Raw genomic sequence first — 9,512 nt, 5'->3', positions numbered from 1 at the left:
TTGTTCTTAACATGTCTCCACATCAAACTCCTCAACATGACCAACCATGGCTATGACCTGGGATATTTATGTTACCTAAAGGTGACTGCAGTAGGTTTATGGCAGGTGAACAGCTTGCTGATCAACTCAGCCGTTAAATACCATGATAACAATCACCAGAACTAAAATATGTTCTGAGACAGAGTGAGAGAGGTGTCTGTAGTTTAAAGCGCTTTGTAGAGATGGGAATCTTTGATAATTGCTGCATTAACTTTCACTTAAACCAGATTGGTGGTGACTGGTGACACATATACTATTCATGTCTTTGAGGGACTAATGCCCCTCTGCTCAAGATACTACAGTCGTGGCCAAAAGTTTTGAGAATGACACAAATATTATTTTCCACATAGCTTGCTGCTTCAGTTTCTTTTAGATATTTTTGTCAGATGTTACTATGGAATACTGAAGTATAATTACAAGCATTTTATAAGTGTCAAAGGCTTTTATTGACAATTACATGAAGTTGATGCAAAGAGTCAATATTTGCAGTGTTGACCCTTCTTTTTTAAGACCTCCGCAATCCGCCCTGGCATGCTGTCAATTAACTTCTGGGCCACATCCTGACTGATGGCAGCCCATTCTTGCATAATCAATGCTTGGAGTTTGTCAGAATTTGTGGGGTTTTGTTTGTCCGCCCGCCTCTTGAGGATTGACCACAAGTTCTCAATTGGATTAAGGTCTGGGGAGTTTCCTGGCCATGGACCCAAAATATTGATGTTTTGTTCCCCGAGCCACTTAATTATAACTTTTGCCTTATGGCAAGGTGCTCCATCATGCTGGAAAAGGCATTGTTCATCACCAAACTGCTCCTGGATGGTTGGGAGAAGTTGCTCTCGGAGGATGTGTTGGCACCATTCTTTATTCATGGCTGTGTTCTTAGGCAAAATTGAGAGTGAGCCCACTCCCTTGGCTGAGAAGCAACCCCACACATTAATGGTCTCAGGATGCTTTACTGTTGGCATGACACAGGACTGATGGTAGCGCTCACCTTGTCTTCTCTGGACAAGCTTTTTTCCGGATGCCCCAAACAATGGGAAAGGGGATTCATCAGAGAAAATGACTTTACCCCAGTCCCCAATCCCTGTACCTTTTGCAGAATATCAGTCTGTCCCTGATGTTTTTCCTGGAGAGAAGTGGTTTCTTTGCTGCCCTTCTTGACACCAGGCCATCCTCCAAAAGTCTTCGCCTCACTGTGCGTGCAGATGCACTCACACCTGCCTGCTGCCATTCCTGAGCAAGCTCTGTACTGGTGGTTCCCTGATCCCGCAGCTGAATCAACATTAGGAGACGGTCCTGGCACTTGCTGGACTTTCTTGAGTTCCCTGAAGCCTTCTTGACAACAATTGAACTGCTCACCTTGAAGTTCTTGATGATCTGATAAATGGTTGATTTAGGTGCAATCTTACTGGCAGCAATACCCTTGCCCGTGAAGCCCTTTTTGTGCAAAGCAATGATGACGGCACGTGTTTCCTTGCAGGTAACCATGGTTGACAGAGGAAGAACAATGATTCCAAGCACCACCCTCCTTTTGATGCTTCCAGTCTGTTATTCGAACTCAATCAGCATGATAGAGTGATATCCAGCCTTGTGCTCGTCAACACTCACACCTGTGTTAACGAGAGAATCACTGACATGATGTCAGCTGGTCTTTTTGTGGCAGGGCTGAAATGCAGTGGAAATGTTTTTTGGGGATTCAGTTCATTTCCATGGCTAAGAGGGACTTTGCAATTAATTGCAATTCATCTGATCACTCTTCATAGCATTCTAGAGTATATGCAAATCATACAAGCTGAGGCATCAGACTGTGAAAATTAATATTTGTGTCATTCTCAAAACTTTTGGCCATGACTGTCAGATGCGTCGATGAAAGGTGACCAAAACGCAGCTAGTATAGTGCTCATCTTCGTGTATTTATGTAGAGAGAGTGAACACTTAAACAAAAATAACAAACGACAATTAACAGTTCTGTAAGGTACACCAACTATACAGAAAGTAACCACCCACAAAAACACAGGAAAAACAGGCTGCCTAAGTATGGCTTCCAATCAGAGACAACGAAAGACACCTGCCTCTGATTGGAAGCCATACTTGGCCACACATAGAAGAAAAAGAAACATAGAAATAGAAAACTAGAACCAAAATCCCCTAGAACCAAAAAACCCCAAAACACACAAAACAAACACCCCCTGCCACGCCCTGACCGTACTACAATTACAAATGACCCCTTTACTGGTCAGGACGTGACAACGACTGTACTTTTCCCAACTGCCTGTCACCTGAAGTTTTGGAAGAACAACACACAAGAACTGCCAGATCCCTACATAAAAATATACATAAGCTTTCTTTGACATTCTACTTCTAATGAAAAGCTATATAAAATAAATAAATAATTATTATAGTGCTGCTGCTGCACTAAATGCGCTTCTACGTGGCCATAATGATCCCATTTCAAAGAATAGTGCTTGAGCATAAGCGTTAACCTCAGTCACTTCAGTCCCCATTAGTATCCAGAGGGGCCTTCAGGAACATTGTGTCCTGTCCCTCTTCTCTGTGTCTCCTGTCACGTTGCCTCTGGAAGGAACAGGAAACAGCTGAGCTCAGACGCCTCCAGGCAGGTAAAAGGCTTTAATGCAGTGTTCCTGGAGGCTAGACAATTTCAACACTGCTCAACGTCTGCCAATATTACAGAACAGGGCTTCGAAGGCCAGTGAGCATTTAAGCCTCTGATCATATTAGGTACTGGAGAATAAATAAAAGCCTTTACAGTTTTGTTTTGAACCACTTAATTTGTGATCAAGAGAAACCCTCTGAAATCATCTGGAGCTCAGAATCGCAGGAGCTCATCTTTGATTGATCTCTCAGGTGCTGCTGAATCAAAGTCCTCATCCATTTGTAGAGTTCACAAGTTCACACTAGTAGGCATTTTAGCATCATTACCGTAACATTCTCATTATGAGTTTGAACACAAATCTCTGTGGTCTGTAGGGTCTTTTCCTCAGTTTGCACATGGTGAAGCTGTGGCTGACAGGCTGGTCTCCATGCTATCGTCAGGGCATTGGGTGTTAGCAGTACTTGATGTCTCTCCCCCACACTGTGCCATGCAGCACAGCACAGCAGGATCTTAACAGAGCCCTCTCCCCAGCTAGCACATAATGTTCTAAAAACCATATATTTTGCATACAACCTTCCCACAACTTTCTGGGAATGGTGCAAGATTGTTCCAAAGCCAAGCAACGTTCTCAGAACATTTAATGAACTTGAAAAAACCCCATTATTTTCATGATATTTTCTTTCTTTAACAGAATGTTTCTTAAAAGTTCAAACATGGTTATATTTCATTTAAATGTTGGTAATATTCTAGGAACATTGTCCAACTGGTTTGACATTGGGAATTTTCTCAAATAGTTCAGAGAAAGTTAAGAAACAATGTTCATCTGAGGGATTTTCAGTATTTCAGCATAACGTTTTCTACAGGTTTTGTCATGGTTCTATTTAAAGTTATGTTCCGAGAACATTAAGAAAACTTTCCGTACGACAAGAAAACTTTAGCGTTCAGAGAACATTCTAAGAATGTTATTTAAAAAACTTTCCATAAAAACCACAATAAAACTTTAGTAACGTTCCAAGAATGTTATTTAAAAACATATACATTTTGTTCTCACAACCAACAAAACTCTCTCTATCCTCTATCTTGTTAAGTCTGTTCAGATGTGTTGGCCACACCCATTAATTGGCCACACCTGATCTTAATGAGTGCTTGTTTCCTTTGAAATGGGGTCTTGACTAAAATAGACTAAAATGAACAGCTTTGTATCTGTAAAAAAACATAGCATGCTTCCTCCATCCTGGTGGCGCAGCAGACAAATTCCATAGATAGAAAACAAAATATTATAGCTTTGAATCTCACTGATGCCATGTCACAATAAAAAAGACGTGTTTGCATGATTAATGCCTAAGGAAATTAGTTTCCACAAGTTCAAAAAAGTTGACAGTGTTATTAAAAGTCATATTGAAACATTCTGTGTGAGTTTTTAGAAAGTTATTAAAAAACCTACAAATAACCTATTATTTCTGTTCTCAGAGCATTAATAAAACCTGACAGGAAAAGTTTAAAGGAACCAGAGTTCAACGTTCTCAGAATCTCCCTGCAACCTAAAACTAAACGTTCACAGAACAGGCAAAATGTTCACTTCTGTTCTCAGAACTTTAAAAAAAGTTTTACCGGTCAGGAAACATATGGCTTCATTCCTACAACCAATGTTAAACCAAAAACATATGTTCCCACAACTTCCAAGGAACCAAATGTGCTAGCTGGGTCACCTATCTCACCTTTAATGAGGCACATGTTTGAAACTCCTACACAGCACATTACCTTATGAGTCATCCTCTGTGTGTGTGTGTGTGTGTGTGTGTGTGTGTGTGTGTGTGTGTGTGTGTGTGTGTGGTTGAACTGGAGGCAAAGTAGTTATCTCTTGAGAACATTCTACCTTCGTTATCGCTTCCCCAAGAAGCATTTGTGGCTGTGACTTCTACCAGTGGATTAAACACTGAAGACTTTGTTTGATTTATGTAATGAAAATTGTAATTTACATACACCATCATTTCACCATAACAGTTGACTGAAAGGAGCAGTGGAAGTAAAATGAGTGGGCTCAATCATTTCTTTTTTTACTCTCTAACTGTATTAGACTCCTGTGACTAGGTGTGGAGGTGTGTGCATATCTCTACTTTACGTCACGCAGCAGACTTTTATATGAAAATACTTTTCCCACAATGGAAATGACCATTTAAAGATAGCCCTGGCTTCAGAGATTTTTCAATTGCTCATCTGCAAAACATCACCGTGTGAGTAATGGAATGATACTTCAGGAGTGGCCATAACTAATCCATATGCAGATTTAGCTTTTAAATTATTTAACATTTGTTAATTTGTCACCTCGACTGTCATTTAACAATATAAATGTTTCCCTCCTGTGTTGAAGGGCATTCATTATCTTACAAATACAATGAGGAATGTAGAATAGACTGAGAATGTGTGTGTGTGTGTGTGTGTGTGTGTGTGTGTGTGTGTGTGTGTGTGTGTGTGTGTGTGTGTGTGTGTGAAAAACCATGTGGGCGATGATATCACTATAGCAACCCATCTATGACCAGAACAGTTGCCCAAGTACATAAGTTACTGTACACTTGTTGGAGGGTGAGATCCTGAAAGGGGGAGCCTCATACTCCCACATGTGGAAAATTCGATCCAAAGATTAAGGCAGAGACCATTTAATCATATAATAGAAGAATCGTTAATACAAGCATCTGCAGGGGAGATCCATCTCTGATTTCACAGGGACGAACTCTAGGAAGAAATGATTACATGTCCCTTATATATTGGGAGGTAATAATACAATCATGTTGTTACACAACATTTCTTTCAATAGAATCAACAGTTCCGGAACACAATGGCCTTGTGTTAGGGAGCAGCCTTCCCTGGAGTCTGTGAAAGGCATACTATCACAGTCCAACACAGAACATATCCCTTTAGAAGTTACAACAGCTCACCCCAAATTCTGCCACCACACACACACATATAGAATGCATTGCCAAACGTTCACAGGAGTAACTCATTTAGAAACTTGCTAACACACTAGGTGGCAAAAACAAGACAGCTATGAGAGAAAATGCAGTGGTAGAGTGGGATAGCTTTGTGGTTATCTAATAGCCCGTGTCACGTTGTAATGTATCTGTTCATTTACTTCATTTCTGATTTAAAGGACCCTCTTGAACAGCTGCTGATGGAACACCTGGGACTCCCTTGCATGATGAGCACACGATGGCCACTTGACCTGAACCAAATATCTCTTTGCACAGTTTCGACCATTATCTGTGGCAACCAACTGAGAGCAGTAAAAGTTCTCTGCCTCATTTTAATAGCAATTATTCACACCTTTGGCTATCTATAGGTCCACAACGACTAATTGAAGACTTTCTGCTGTAATAAGCGCCGACCTCTGGCAAAATATTTAATCAAGGAATATTTGCTCTCAATGCAGGACAGCACAGTCTGTGGGTGTGTTCAAGCAGATCAAATCTGTGATGCACTGTGTGTGAATTATGACTGAGTAACTGATCTACAAATAATAATGAGTATTTATTTATTATGCAAGGTGATTTGTAGATCAGTCAGTCTTGACTTGGCTGCAATGTTGAACAAGCTCCAGTGTCTACCAAATTTGTCTGATTGTTGTGGCATATCAATATGGATGAGCAACCTGGGAGCTTCCAGCCAGAGGCAAAGGCAGATAGAACTCCCACCTGCAGAGACATGGATTGCCAGTCATGCTAAATCAAATGTTTATATACAGTGCCTTCAGAAAGTAATCTCACCTCTTGACTTTTCCCACAAAAATAGTGTTACAGGCTGAATGTATAATGGATTAAATTGAGATGCTTTGTCACTGGCCTAAACACAAGACCCCATAATGTCAAAGTGGACATTTTTTACAAATTAATAAAAAGATTTAAGCTGAAATGTCTTGAATCAATAAGTATTCAACTCCTTACTTATGGCAAACCTAAATAAGTTCACAAGTAAAAATGTGCTTAACAAGTCATATAATCGGTTGCATGGACTCACTCTCTTTGCAATAATAGTGTTTAATATGATTTTTGAATGACTACCTTATCTTTGTATCCCACAGATACAATTATCTGTATGGTCCCTCAGCCGAGCTGTGAATTTCAAACACAGATTCAACCACAAAGACCAAGAAGGTTTTCCAATGCCTCGAGAAGAAGGGCACTTATTGGTAGATGGGTACTTATTGGTAGATGGGTAAAAAAAATAGAAAGACATTGAATATCCCTTTGAGCATGGTGAAGTTATTAATTACACTTTGGATGGTGTATCAATGGCTGGGATAGAAGAAAAATGAGGATGGATCAACAACATTGTATTTACTCCACAATACTAACCTAATTGACAGAGTGAAAAGAAGGAAGTCTGTACAAAATAAAAATATTCCAAAACATGCATCCTGTTTGCAACAAGGCAATAAAGTAATACCGCAAATTTAGCAAAGCCATTAACTTTTTGTCCTGAATACATTTACATTACATTTACGTCATTTAGCAGACGCTCTTATCCAGAGCGACTTACAAATTGGTGCATTCACCTTATGATATCCAGTGGAACAACCACTTTACAATAGTACATCTATATATTTTTTGGGGGGGAGGGTGGGGGGGAGGGTTAGAAGGATTACTTAATCCTATCCCAGGTATTCCTTAAAGAGGTGGGGTTTCAGGTGTCTCCGGAAGGTGGTGATTGACTCCGCTGTCCTGGCGTCGTGAGAGAGTTTGTTCCACCATTGGGGTGCCAGAGCAGCGAACAGTTTTGACTGGGCTGAGTGGGAACTGTGCTTCCGCAGAGGTAGGGAGGCGAGCAGGCCCGAGGTGGATGAACACAGTGCCCTTCTTTGGGTGTAGGGACTGATCAGAGCCTGAAGGTACGGAGGTGCCGTTCCCCTCACAGCTCCGTAGGCAAGCACCATGGTCTTGTAGCAGATGCGAGCTTCAACTGGAAGCCAGTGGAGTGTGCGGAGGAGCGGGGTGACGTGAGAGAACTTGGGAAGGTTGAACACCAGACGGGCTGCGGCGTTCTGGATGAGTTGTAGGGGTTTAATGGCACAGGCAGGGAGCCCCGCCAACAGCGAGTTGCATCCAGACGGGAGATGACAAGTGCCTGGATTAGGACCTGCGCCGCTTCCTGTGTGAGGCAGGGTCGTACTCTGCGAATGTTGTAGAGCATGAACCTACAGGATCGGGTTACCGCCTTGATGTTAGCGGAGAACGACAGGATGTTGTCCAGGGTCACGCCAAGGCTCTTAGCACTCTGGGAGGAGGACACAAGGAAGTTGTCAACCGTGATGGCGAGATCAAGGAATGGGCAGTCCTTCCCCGGGAGGAAGAGCAGCTCCGTCTTGCCAAGGTTCAGCTTGAGGTGGTGATCCGTCATCCACACTGATATGTCTGCCAGACATGCAGAGATGCGATTCGCCACCTGGTTATCAGAAGGGGGAAAGGAGAAGATTAATTGTGTGTCGTCTGCGTAGCAATGATAGGAGAGACCATGTGAGGATATGACAGAGCCAAGTGACTTGGTGTATAGCGAGAATAGGAGAGGGCCTAGAACTGAGCCCTGGGGGACACCAGTGGTGAGAGCACGTGGTGCGGAGACGGATTCTCGCCACGCCACCTGGTATCAGCGACCTGTCAGGTAGGACGCAATCCAAGAGTGAGCCGCGCCGGAGATGCCCAACTCGGAGAGGGTGGAGAGGAGGATCTGATGGTTCACAGTATCAAAGGCAGCAGATAGGTCTAGAAGGATGAGAGCAGAGGAGAGAGAGTTAGCTTTAGCAGTGCGGAGAGCCTCCGTGACACAGAGAAGAGCAGTCTCAGTTGAATGACCAGTCTTGAAGCCTGACTGATTTGCATCAAGAAGGTCATTCTGAGAAAGATAGCAAGAGAGCTGGCCAAGGACGGCACGCTCAAGAGTTTTGGAGAGAAAAGAAAGAAGGGATACTGGTCTGTAGTTGTTGACATCGGAGGGATCGAGTGTAGGTTTTTGAGAAGGGGTGCAACTCTCGCTCTCTTGAAGACGGAAGGGACGTAGCCAGCGGTCAAGGATGAGTTGATGAGCGAGGTGAGGTAAGGGAGAAGGTCTCCGGAAATGGTCTGGAGAAGAGAGGAGGGGATAGGGTCAAGGGCAGGTTGTTGGGCGGCCGGCCATCACAAGTCGCAAGATTTCATCTGGAGAGAGAGGGGAGAAAGAGGTCAAAGCATAGGGTAGGGCAATGTGAGCAGGTCCAGCGGTGTCGTTTGACTTAACAAACGAGGATCGGATGTCGTCAACCTTCTTTTCAAAATGGTTGACGAAGTCATCCGCAGAGAGGGAGGAGGGGGGAGGAGAGGGAGGAGGATTCAGGAGGGAGGAGAAGGTGGCAAAGAGCTTCCTAGGGTTAGAGGCAGATGCTTGGAATTTAGAGTGGTAGAAAGTAGCTTTAGCAGCAGAAACAGAGGAAGAAAATGTGGAGAGGAGGGAGTGAAAAGATGCCAGGTCCGCAGGGAGGCTAGTTTTACTCCATTTCCGCTCGGCTGCCCGGAGCCCTGTTCTGTGAGCTCGCAATGAGTCGTCAAGCCACGGAGCAGGAGGGGAGGACCGAGCCGGCCGGGAGGATAGGGGACATAGAGAGTCAAAGGATGCAGAAAGGGAGGACAGGAGGGTTGAGGAGGCAGAATCAGGAGATTGGTTGGAGAAGGATTGAGCAGAGGGAAGAGATGATAGGATGGAAGAGGAGAGGGTAGCAGGAGAGAGAGAGCGATGGTTGCGACGGCGCAATACCATCTGAGTAGGGGCAGAGTGAGTAGTGTTGGAGGAGAGCGAGAGGGAAAAGGATACAAGGTTGTGGTCGGAGACTTGGAGGGGA

This window comes from Salmo trutta, chromosome 9 (genome assembly GCF_901001165.1).
Source record: "Salmo trutta chromosome 9, fSalTru1.1, whole genome shotgun sequence".
NCBI classification, from domain to species: Eukaryota; Metazoa; Chordata; class Actinopteri; order Salmoniformes; family Salmonidae; genus Salmo; species Salmo trutta.
Note: the sequence above shows the minus strand (reverse complement) of the source record.